General features: G+C 45.0%; 1 long non-coding RNA gene across 1 annotated transcript; it reads left to right on the top strand.

Annotated features, from left to right (window-relative positions):
- The first annotated feature begins 6,482 nt into the window (after positions 1 to 6,482).
- Positions 6,483 to 12,254, top strand: LOC311597373. The gene is made up of 3 exons (XR_014779207.1): positions 6,483 to 6,645; positions 6,740 to 6,880; positions 11,098 to 12,254. It is a non-coding gene; the product is annotated as an uncharacterized lncRNA (long non-coding RNA).
- The last annotated feature ends 725 nt before the right edge of the window (positions 12,255 to 12,979 follow it).

The raw sequence follows: 12,979 nt of genomic DNA, 5'->3' as shown, positions 1-12,979 counted from the left end.
TGAGGCATTGGCCTTAGTTGTATTTGCATTTCAGATGGAGATACTTGAAGGAGAGAATTTATGTGCCCTAAAGAGAGCAGCCATCTTCTTCCCAGCCTTGAGTGGGAACAAAGATCGGATGATCTCTCGCTGAGCATTATCTGAAGGGAGGTAGAGATGCTCCTAAGGAATGTGACACAGCGTGGAGCCAACATTGAGTGACTTGCCACCTGTACAAGAGCTCACAAGATGCTTGGGTAAGATTCCCGAAATTCCCAGATCTCCTCTTCACTCCCACCCTCCCACTGTGCCGACTCAGAAAGAAACCGAGCCCCAGCAAGACACTATGCTCTGTCCTTTGAATGTCAGAACCCTAGAGGTAAGGGGACACAACCCAAGTGTCCAACATGCACTGGCAGCCAAGAACCCGATTTTCCTCATTGCACGCAAGCTCCCACCTCGCTCGCGAGGCCTTTGTCTTCTATAAATGGGAGACCAGCCTGGCTCATTACTTCTCATTTGCTGGCATCAGCGATTTAATCCTTACCTAACCAAGGGCCTGAAGGTTCCCCAATTCCCTGGCAAAGCCCCACTGGGGATGATCAAGTTTCACTGGATACAATAAAACAAAGAGCTGGTGCTGAGTCAGGCCCTAGACTCAGGGCTGGTTAAATGATCACTCTGGCTCCTCGTAGGAGATGTTATCGCCACCACAGCCTTCTCTGTAATGCTCCTACTACTGTTTACAGAACCTGTCTACTAAGGAGGTGACCCCAGAAGTGCATTCTCCAGACTCAAACCCCAGGTGGCTCTGGGTCCCCACTCAAAACATCTCTGGGCCGCAGGGTGTCCACATTACATCGTGCATCCATGGGCTACGCGTACAGCCAGCACAGGCAGGTCCACCGGTCTCAATACAGATTGCTCCTCACTATATCTTCTGGATATGGGTGAGGAGAGCCAAGGAGAAAACCAGAACAGAGAGAGGATTTCTGTCCAGATGTTCCCAGAGATGAGCCGCACCCCTAAGAGGAGTGCAAATACAGCACAACCCTTTGGTCAGAGAACCCCAGTTTTGCAAGGTATGTTCAATAAAGGCTGCTGGGTAGCATAAGCCAGAGAGCCAATCAGTGGTGAGGTTTCTTCTAAATGAGCATTTTCAGGTTCTGGTATTTGGCAAATGTGAAGAACCACCCCAGGCCTGCAGTCAGGATCTAGATCTTTAGGTTTAGTTTGATCTAATAGATGGTATGTCCTTAAGCCAACCGCTTCTCTCTCTGAAGAAAGGCTTCCCAGAGATCCAGGGATTCCCAGTTGCTGAACAGTGTTGAGTTTGGGAGTTAGGAACCAGGGCTGGAGTCTCTCTACCTGACCTCGGGTTTCTGAGCCTCAGTTTCCCTCCCTGTATCCTGGGCTTAGAGTTGAGTCTCTTGACAACATTGTCCTAGTAGCCCTTCCCAGTGTAAACTTTTATCAGACCCTGAAGAGACAGAGATCCCACACATTGTGTCTGAGAAGCCAGAGATGGAAAATTCGTCCTTGCTTTGGTCCTAGGGGCCGATCCGGCAGAAGGTCTTTTGTCCCTGTCTATAAGCCGGATCAGCAGAGCTGCCAGGGCTTTTGGTGGAACATGGAGAAGCAGCTCTCCAGTCACCTGGCAGTGATGGTGGCAGCAGGAGGGATACATCCTTTTTTTTTTTTTTAACCTACTGTGATTTCTGACACCTGGAGTCTACCTTCCACCCACAGCTGCTTATCTGCCTGCATTCAGAAGGTGGCTGGAAACACACACTCTGCAGGCAGAGAGCCAGTTTCAAATCTTAGCTTTGGCAAAGCTTGTGACCTTGGGCCATTCAACCCCTGCCTCTGTGTTAGGATGTATTAACAGGAAACAGGAACCCCCGGAGTTTGCTTTGTAAATATTGGCTTTCAGGTTCAGCAGGGCAATGTCATGCCCTTGTGGAACGAGAAGCTTCTAGAAGGCAAGTCTTCCTTTAACCACCCTATATGGCTGCATCAATCTGCCCATGAGGTGAGCCCAGCATAAATGACTGAATAAATACAGACGTCAACTCAGTAGGTCTGACCACTGAAGCACAGGAAGGGTCTTCTCATATCTGTCTCAAGTTGTGGACAGCGCATGGGAGGAGCACCCTTGGAAACATTTGGTTCTGCAAGGAAGAGTCTCAGAAGTCCCATTTTCCCCAGGGCTTGCTTCCTAATACCTCCCCTTGCCTACTTGGCACCAAACTTCTGGCAGAACCTGAACTTGCCTTAGGCCTCTGAGAGTGAGGAAGACACAGGGCAGCCACAGTAGATGCTTCCAGAGGACCTCATCTGCCTCTCCCTGCCCAGATGTGGAGGGTGGCTTCTGCACAGCTCACCAAATCCTGAATTCCTTTATTTCAGTCCTAAATTGAGTGACGAGGGTTCCGTAGGTATCTGTAGAAAGAGCCAGGAGACCAAGGGTGTGGTACCTTTTGTCCCTGAAGACTCTTAGGATCTGACTTGTCCCAATGATAAAATTTTAAAAAAAAATCTACAAAATACAAATGATCATCTCATACTTCTTCCTTACCTGGCCGTAGGTCTATTCCAGGCTCTGGTGGTGACAGAGATAGAGACATAGCTTGCCACTATCACTGGCAGCCTGAAGAATTCTGTTAATCATTTTGGGACCTAATTGCAGGTAAAAACCAGATCCTGGGCTTTAATAGGGTTTTAGGGCAAGCCAGTGTGTAGTGGAGTTGGGAGTTCTTAAGGGTGTTTAGTATGGATTTATAAGCAGTAGGGTTAAAAGAAGGAACATACTTAGGAAAACAGTAAGATACACCCAGGAGCATGGTTGTGAGCTTCTCAAAGCCCATTCACATTCCCTCGTCTTTACAGCAGTCGTGTGTAGGATTTTGGTGGGTTTGTGATTGTTATCTTTAACGGGTTGCTAAGGAACCTAAATGAGATCAGGCTCATGAGAGGCACCTGATAGGATCCCAGCTGATAAAATAAACCTCTGGATTCAGGGGATGACAGGAGATAGGATGTCTTCCCTGTAAACAAAGTTAATAGTCTTTGAGAGACTAGGAGTTGGACAGTTTCCCCAGCAGGCAAACCAACAGGGAGAGGAGGCATGGCTAGCTAATGGAGGTGGTGGACTTCCAAGATGGCTGGCTTCTTCCTCACCCCCTTGAACTGAGATGAGAGAGTGGCTGCTTAAAGCAAAGGCTGGCAGCCCCACTGCTAATGGACTCTCTGGACAAGGCCTGATCAAGTCAGATTGCACAACAGTTGTGGGCCATCAACCATGCTATCATCCTTCAGACTGACTGACCCTCCATCAGGAGAGGAAAATTCTTCAGAGCCTTCACTCTCCAGCCCCTGGGAAATGATTGGGAACTTTGGATTCCCCAGTTCCCCATCTGCTGTGCAGAAGATCTTTTACTCTGTCAGTCTACTGCAGATGTGTGCTTCCTCTCCTTCAGCAAACACCTTCGACTGCTGCTCCTGTTTGTGCTGTTTAGGATTTCTCCACTGCTACCTCTCAGGCTCCAAATGTTCCTGCCTTTTGGCTCTTCAACTGGCAGAGACAATGAAGTCAATCAAGATACCTAGCCTGTATTGGTCTTGTTTGTGAGCCACAATATGTCTGGGTGAAGGAATAGGGCCCTAAGCAAGACCATATACATTCAGGCCTTATGTCTGGTTTATTGCTATGTGACTATTAAATATCTGTATAAGAAAGGAATATAATCTCTATGTTAAGAACCTCCATAGCAAATGTTAACTGTACCAGATGGATTCCTGCTTCTCAGTTAGTTTCAACCAATAGGCTTCAACCAGATGAAGTGACAAGGAGCCCTTTCCCTTCCCCGGTACCTATGATCTCCAGCCTTTCTATCTTGTCTCATAGGCAGCTGCTCCTCCTGGCTACTGAACACCATCAGCACCTTCCTCTTAAATCCTACTGAAAGGCAATCAGTTCTTGTAAGACCCCAGCAGGTGGTCAGGGCAAGCATGGTTACATTTTTGGGCTATCCCAAATAGACTCATCACCAACAACAGTCCCTGGACAGACAAAATTTCCCATGCGGAAGACTCTGTGACACCAATGGAAGCTTCTAAGACCTGTCTAACAAAGCCAGAGACTAGAATCTTCAAAGATCAGAATAAAGACCTTTTTCCTTAGGGACAAGTGCAGTGAACCTGTCCTGCCAAATGCCTTCATTACTTCTGATCAATGATCCACAGTGGGAGAAACATCAGCCCAGCTCTCCTCTGGGAAAGTATTTTGTCTCTTTGGAAGCCAGGATGGGTACTAGTCAGGGTCCTGTCTCACAGACTCACTCTGCTTGTAGTGACCTCTCTCCGTACATCCCACTCACCCTTTGCCTTCACTGCATCTAGCTGACCTTCAGAGGAGTTCACAGGGCTGTCCCTGCCCTAGGTAACACACTCAGCTACATGTCAGACCCCAAGGTGATTATCAGGGTAAACCAAGCTGGGAGGTCCATCAGCTAGCCTTGGGCAGAGACATCTACCTCTTGACCCACCTGAGAGCCTGTCCTAATTAGAAATAGTGTTAATGAAAGGGCTCGTTTCTCAGGCCAACTAAGCAACGTGTGTGAAGATCTCAGTGGGAGGGGCCCCCTGACTCCTGCTCTTAGCAGCAGATCATATGACTAGAAGGAAGGCATCCTGGTGTGTGGTAATGCTTCCCCCCCCTTTCCTTGCTCTTTTTGATGACAGCAAGGACAAGCACAGATGTCCTTTTATCCTCAGAAACCTACTAGGTGCCATCCATCAGAGACAGGACCTGCCATTTTTCAGAGCTCCTGGGCTTCCAGTTCAGGCTCCTCCCACTCTTCCACAAGTCTTCTCATACCTATGACCTGCAGTCTCTCCCTCTGCCACCCCCCCTCCCCTTTTCCAGTCTTCTTTCTTTTTCCTGCGGGAGGGAACCACCGGTTCTGAACATTTTAAAAAAGATTTGTCTTTTTATTTATTTATTTATTTATTTAAGTGTAAACGGTGGTCTTCGTAGGGGTGTGTTCACATGAAGTGGGTATCCATGAGGTCCAGAAAAGGGTGTTGGATATCCTGAGGCTGAAGTCAAGAGCCACCTGCAATGGGTGGCAGGAATAGGACTCAGGCCCCCTAGATAAGCAGCTAGTGCTCTTAACGGCTAGACCAGATCGCTGTGAACATCTTTAAGCCAGGCAACTTCCTATTTCCCCTGCTCAGAGGGGCAGTTGCTGAAACTAGCATAGTGCATGCTTGGCAGCTGTGTGTTTGAAATATTAGCTCAAGGTGTGAGAACCTATCTGTTCCTTAAGCCTCTAGTCACATCTAGAGGTAAATGGACAACAGCAGCTTATAGCTTTGCCTCTTTTCCTGGGACATCTGTATTTAAAAAACAAATCAAAATGATATAGGAAAGAGTTTTATTAAATTGAATAGTAGAAACCCAGACAGTAACATGTGATCTTTTCCTTTGAGTAGGGCATGGTCTCCATCCCCAAAACTAAATCACAGAAGCCCATGGCCTACTAGGGCCATGGAAAATGGGAGAGTGTAGCCCTTTGCATTTATAGGAAGCAGCTGTCAATTTTAATGCATCTAAGGCCTTTTCCCTAAGGGGCTCTGGTGGGATGTTGAAAGCCCATGCCCTATTCTGTGCTTCCTGAAATCATTCCATTTAAATGCAGATTGGGAGCCTTCCTTCCTCTAAGTGGTCACACAGAAGACAGAGCAAAGTTGAAATGATAATTTCCTTAAGAAGAAAGGGAACAGTTTAGTTCATTTCCCCATGGCTCCGACTGTCACTTTCTCTTTATGGCAGCACTCCTCACCTTCTTCGCTTCCCCTGCTCCACACCTTAGAAGGCCTTTCTGATCTACAATCACCCCGGGTTCTTTTTTTTTTTTTTTTTTTGCATTAGTAGATTCCTTTAATTATGCAAATCCCTCTGGCAGCTAGTATCTTGTCCTTTAAGTAGGAAGAATCCTGCACCAGGGCCTGAGATTCTGATTATCTGCTTCCTCCTGTCTGTTTCTTCACCAGAGCCAGGCTCTTTTCTACTGAGCTGGAGGTGAGATGAAAAAACCACTGTTGCTGAGAAATTAACAGGAGGGGGCCAAGACCATTAAAAAGGAGACCTTTCTCAACTTTTGATTTTCAAGAGAAATTTGAAAACCTCTCTATTCTGAGCAGCTGGCAAAGGCAGAGAAAAGCCTCCCAGAACAAAGCCAGAGCTTGCCCTGCTTGCCCGAGTCAAGCCCCTTGGGGCTGTGTTTTGAATCTCAAGATCTGGATGTGGACAACGAATTGGCTGACTTCCGCTGGCTGTTTCCCCAGGATTTCAGACCTTGTTGGGCAGTTTGGCTCCAGGTCTGCCAGGGTCTAATAAGAAGTCTGAAGCAGGTGGGGGGGGGGGAGCGGGAGGGTCCCTGGCTGAAACAACTCATTGGCTTGTCTCAACTGGAAGTTTGCTAAGGACTGTGATGTGAGCACTGCACTGGTGTCCCTGACCAGAGTGGGGCTGGAGAAGCTTTGATAGCCATGTCTGCTGCCAGCCTCCTCCTCTGGAAGGAATGATAATTCATTTCTTAGGGAATTCAAACACACACCTTGCCCAGAGACCACCTCACCTCGAGATTCGTCTCCTAAGCGGTAAGGTCTCTGACTTCCTCTGCAGGAAAGAGGTCAGAGATCTGAGAGAGCACAAAAAATAAAGCTGCTGCATTCCCATTCACCTCTATCCCAGTGGCTTCAGACTCTGCTTGGGAGCATGACACCGAAGACAGAAATAGCTTCAAGAAGACTTCAGACAAGTGCGCGGACAATAGGACCAAAAACGCCTAGAGAAGTGGAAGTTATGAAGATTCACAGCTCCACCTTTCGATGGGTCAGCCGGAGGAACACAGCAGTACTGGTCGCAGGGCGCCATTACTCCAGGCCTAAGTTAACTATAAGTTGCTTTTATGATCTTAGCATGTTACTTTGCATATCTGCGCCTTGCCCTCTGATCACTAAAGTGTGATTTTCCATCTATGCAACTCTCTCTCTCTCTCTCTCTCTCTCTCTCTCTCGTGTGTGTGTGTGTGTGTGTGTGTGTGTGTGTGTGTGTGTGTGTGTGTGTACGTGTACACAGATGAGTGTCTACATCTTCTTCCGAAAGAATACAAGTGTCTGAGAAAATTAGGGAATGGATGAATGCATGCTCTCTCTGTGTCTTCCCTTTCTGCAGACCTGTTCGTTTTTTCTTCCCCTTTTTCCATCTAAAAGCCAAATCACTAGATTTGTAAACTGCAGAAGAGAATGAAGATGCTCTGAAATGATTATTTAGGCAGTGTCAACATATCAAAAGAACATTTGACACAAATGGGGTGCCTAGTTGCCATAGATCCTGTGAAGCTCATTGAAAGAGTGTAATGGAAAAAAAAAACCCAGATAATGAATCATTCAGGGAGATGCAAAGGGCGGCTCCCATTTTCAATCTTTTGTTCTCTTCCTTTCTCTAAAAAGGAAAGTTGATAGAAAATCAAAGCAAGAAGGGGAAGGTACTGGTGAGAGCAAAGGAGGCAATATGAGAGTGATGAAAGCAAGACCCGAAGTTAGAGGTGAGGAAAAACAAAGAGCAAGTTTTCAACAAAGTACCAGCAAAGACACAGGTGTAGCCTCTTTGGGACTGAATCGGGCTGTAAGTACATACCAAACTACCCTGCTTCAGTGTTTTTCTGAAAGAAAACAGCAACAACAACAACAACCAAGTCCTGAACCAAGTAGTGTGACCCAATAGGCCATTGGGATATTGTTGAAGCCATTAGTCTGTCTTGATGCCTAACTCTACTTTCCAGATTTTGCTTTCTAAATGTTTTCTGCCAGACATCTTGCATATTTTCCTCAGGTCACTTCTGTTTAAAGACCTTTGTTCTAGATTTCAGAGCATGATTTCACGTGAAGAAAATGGGACTTAGATTAGACCATCTGGCCTTGAATCAAATCCCCTATTGGCTGATTTGATTTGATAAAGTAAATGGTAGTGATGCTGCCTATATGGAAGGCTGCTGTAGGGATTAAATTAAGTCATGGGTGTTGATTGTTTTAAAGCAACAAGGCTACTAACAAAACCCAGGTAGTCTTCTCTCCCTAAGCCAGACCTTGCCGAGATAGGAGAGCAGCAAGTAGCACTGAGATGGCCACTGTGTCTGAATGTGCTATAATCCAGAACACACACACACTCTCACTCTCTCTCTCTCTCTCTCTCTCTCTCTCTTTCTCTCTCTCTCGGTCTCCAATGTGCTTATTGCTTCCTGTGGGTTTGACTCTGTAATCTCTGAGTACTTTTGGTTATGTATGTAGGATGGGAAGACTAAAGGTGACTTCTGACTTCTCTAAAATTCCCTAAGAATTCTTGAAAGTTTCGATGCACCCTGAGTTCTCAGATGTACTTTTCTTATCATAAAATGAGTGTTCCTCAAGAGACTGAAAATAGCTCTCCCAGTTACTCAGGTCTACATCTTCCTCGGGGTTCAGGCCTCAGGACAAACCCATCCTCCCCACCAAAGGCTCCTCACTACTGTTTTCACTGCCTTCCTTGGAGGTGGCAGGCTTCCGCAGCTGAGAGGCCAGCCAGAAGCATGAGCAGAGGAGCTGGCACCCTTGTGCCTTCCTGAGCAACGCCCAGTGTGTCTGCTGGGCTTGGCTCGGCTTGTCTGGGCTCAGTATTTGTTCTAGATCCTTTGCCTCCCACTACCGAGCAGTCCCTTCCTCTCAGATATGGCAGAAAATGCTGTGTGATGCATGAAACTTGGCAGTGCATTTTATAAGAGGTCTTCTGTTGTTTGTTTTAATATTTTTCTTTTTGTTTAACTATGGTTTATTGATTTTCCTCAGTTAAATTGTAAACACATCAAAGTCTGTGTTCTATATACATCATGGTTCACTATCACTTGATGAGTATTTCCCTATTGTGTGAGTGTTCATTTTGTCTTCTTTCTTCTTTCCATCTTGTTAGGATGTTTAAGTAACTTCACAGGGCTGTCATTTTTGTTGTTATTTGTTTGTTTTGCTCTTTCCCTTACCACAGATTTATATTTTAGGATGTAGTTGTTAGTTGTGTTAATGTCGGTCCTATGTCTGTGGATAATATATATTCTTCACATATGCTTCATTGCATTTTATGCATTTGTCTATCCATTCCACTGTACACAGAGCCATTTCTAGTCAGACGTAAGGGATCCAGAAAATTATCTCATGGACATCTTAGTAACAAGAGCAGTCCTTCATCAAGGGAGCCTGGGCAGCAGTCTTCTGGCAGCTTGATGGAGAAAGAAGGCATTACAAAAGAGTACTGACACACAGAGGATGTCAAGAAGGGACTGAGGAGCTTCTGGGGCTCCTTCATAAGCCCCTCGCTCTTTACATAGGACTGCCCTGGGAGTGAGAAGGTTTGAGTGCTTGACCATCACTGATGCTTATGGATGGCACTTTGTGTGTGTGTGTGTGTGTGTGTGTGTGTGTGTGTGTGAAGAATGGTAGATACCAAGGGACACTGGTGGAAGGATGGCTAAGGGCATATGAATGTAAACACCTACTAAGTGTTTACATGAACTACAAGCAGGCACATGGAAACCCAACTGTTTTTCTGTAAAAATTCTAGATATTTCTTTTGAAAGTAGTGAGGGGTCCCCAGTAATTGAAAGAAAAGAATTTTTGTTTTCCTGACATGGGTTCTTGTTTTTCTTTAACTTTATGGCAGGAATTGAATTATTTGAGCTTTCAACAAATTAGGCAAAATGAGCTGAAGTAGCATCTGCCACAAAGGGATGAGAGAAGTAGATACAACTTATGAAAACATCTAGTTTAGATGTGGTGTACAGTAAGTGCTTGGTTGTTAATGGCATTAAACAATCCTAAGTCTGCATTTCCTGCAGTGCGTACATATTGGGTAGAGAATTTGATAAGCCTGACATATTAATGATAGTAAAAGATGCCAAACTCTTGGCATTGAAACTTGGTCTACCTAGTCATCAGTCTTCCCTTATTGTGTTGTTTTCATGTCGTCTTGCCTAAGGGCTTTCTTTGTGTCTCACTGTCTATGTGGTGACCCTATGTGGCTTATACTTGCTTGGCCAAATCAATGAAGAAACTGGCTGGTAAAATGGCTCAGAGAGGAAAAGAGGTTGTCACTAAAGCTAATGATCTGAATTTGATTCCAAAGATCCACAAAGTGGAAGGAGAGAACAGAGTCCTGAAGGTAGTACTCTGATCTCATCTGTGCATGTACAAAAATGCACAAACACACAAAGATAAGTAAATAAGTGCATGCTAAAAAAAGAAAAAAAGCACAGTAAAGACCTAGACCTACAGTTTATGGAGAAGCCATTACAATGGCTATTGAACTGTCCTCAGAATTTTTTTTTCTTTTCCCAAGACAGGGTTTCTCCTGTAGACCAGGCTGACATTGAACTCACTGAGATCCCCTGCCTCTGCCCCCAAGTGCTCAAATTAAAGGTATGTGCCACCACTGTCCAGCCTAGACTTGTTTTCTTTTAATGGCACAAATTGTGGAGTTTTTCTATATTCTCTCCCTCTCTCTCTCTCTCTCTCTCTCTCTCTCTCTCTCTCTCTCTCTCTCTCTCTTAAATACCCCATATAAAATGCAGGGATGGTCGATAACAAACTCTTTGAAGAATGCAGTACTGGCCCGGACACCCTGGTCCTCCAGGCTGTTTGACTGGCCATGCTGTTTAAATTCTATCCCGAACCCACTGTAGTGAATAAATTGAATTGCTGAGGAAAAAAAAAATGACATATTTCTTTTGCTGTGGAAGAATCTAAAAGGCACTTTTCTGAGTTTTAGATTCTGGTCATGCACCCAAAAGCTCGTCTTATCTGCTTTTATATATTTTTTTAACATCTTATGATTAGGTTTGATCTTCTTAAAGGCTTTGATTAAACAGTCTTTGCACTTTTCAATGTGCATGTTCATCATTTTCTATGGAAAGATGTCTTGATGCCTCATACGGGCTTTGGAATGGAACTGTTATTTTCACCCTTTGGCCGTAATGGGCTTTCTATCATCACCATTATTATTATTATTATTTTATTTTTTGACAGAGAGACAGGGGGGAACGCCTCTCCCCGCCCAGCTGGGCCGTTGGGGCTCCTCTCCGAAACCTTGAGGTGAGAGGCCGAGGGCAGTGGAGAGTCACGCACTCCACCTTTGCATCTCGGTTTGATCTTCGGGCTCATTAATGGAAGGACTGCGGCAATCAATTTCCGAAGAAGACGGGTGCCCTCCCTACCACAGGCCACCATCTGCCCACTCCAGAACATCATGGGTGCAACCTGTCTCTCTGATGGGTCACCAACCATTCCTGGGACATATGTTTGTCCTTGTGAAGTTTCGGCTTGTGGAATCGAAGGGAGACCAGTTCTTAAGGACATATTTCAGAAAAAAGCATTCGGGAAGTCTTTGTGAGCAAATAGAAGTCAAGGCAGAGTCCTAGAGAGCTGTTGCACACTTCCAGCAGTTTATTTGTGGCACTGAAAAGAGGACCACAGTTGTTTCCTACCAAGGCTGACTTGAACACAAAGATCTCAACAACAGTTAGAGTCCATACCCCAACTCTGATGAGCACAACACTTTGTGGTCCTATTTTTTTCCCTTGTTACTTTATGTATATTTGTATCGTGCTTTATATCTTGCCTTAAAAGTCTTTAATACTCAAGAAAAATGGCCACATCCATCATTTCCTTTAGTAACTTGAGGCACACAGTAGGGATTTTATCCATATTCACCAGTGAGATGTTAGCTTGTCAATGCTTCTCTCAGCACATTGACCCTTACTTAAGTTTTACTTGGACACACTTTGAGAGTTGACATCCAATGCACATGAGATGCACAGCAGCACTTTTTGCCTGTCTTTAAGGGGAAGTGGTGTAAGTCTCCCACACTGAGAAGTGGGCAGTGATTTCCACATTGATGGCTTGCTGGAGTTTTGGAAAAGTCACTGGTGCTTCCTCCAAGAAATAGTTTGTGGCTATGCTCTTTGCCCTTTCTCCAGCTTTTAGCTCCAAATTCCATTGTCCAAAGTCAGGAAGCAAGGGTCAGAAATAATGAAGGAAAGGCCAAGCACAGTGTGTTGAATCTCTGATAATTAAGAGACCCAAGTATAAGGAATTATTCATCTCGCTCATCTCCATCAAATGCAGGGTACTTATTTTTCTGTAAGCCTTCCTTTGTGATTGGCCAAGGAAGTATGGGCCTCTTTTTAACCGGCAGCAATTGTCTCATAACAGGAGCCCATTTGGCAGTGGTGCTTGGAAGATCCTAATGACCAGGCCAATCTGTTCTTCTGATAGCCGCATGATCTTTGGATACAACCTTGTGTCTGAGTTTTTATTCTCATCTTCAATCACAGACTTCCAGGAAAGTGAGGCTTCTGAGCCTTGTAGCTTGATTTCCTAACACCTGAGTGTATACAAACAGTGATGGAGTCCCTGGTAGATGTATTGACTGACTTACTGGACTTCTTAGTTTTCCTGATTTTGGAGGTTTCAGACATGACTTGTGGCTTAGAGAAGGTGAAGAGCATAGGTTTTTACCAACTACTGCGTGGAGAGCATAGATTATAATTACAGCCCCTAGGATAGTTCAATGCACTGTGTGTGTGTGTGTGTGTGTGTGTGTGTGTGTGTGTGTGTGTGTGATGAATTGCTGGTTTTGAAACAATGCTATGCCATGGCTTTGTACCTTGGCCTACGTCTCATACCACATTCCAGCTGTTCAGAGCCAGGCTTTGAAAAGATGACTGATTTAAATGCTGACTTTACACTAGACAGGCACGAGCTCTGTGCAATTAACAAAGAAAAGGTCCCTTCCCTGCTTTTCCCACTGTTCTTATTTCCCCCAAACCATATCTTTTCTCCTAGAGAAAGGAGAAATATGGAAAGAAGCAATTAATTATAATTATATACATGCTAGAGTATGGAAGAC

The sequence above is a fragment of the Acomys minous genome (assembly GCF_964271855.1).
Source record: "Acomys minous genome assembly, chromosome: 5".
Taxonomy (NCBI): domain Eukaryota; kingdom Metazoa; phylum Chordata; class Mammalia; order Rodentia; family Muridae; genus Acomys; species Acomys minous.
Note: the sequence above shows the minus strand (reverse complement) of the source record. Positions and strands in the feature narration are given on the sequence as shown.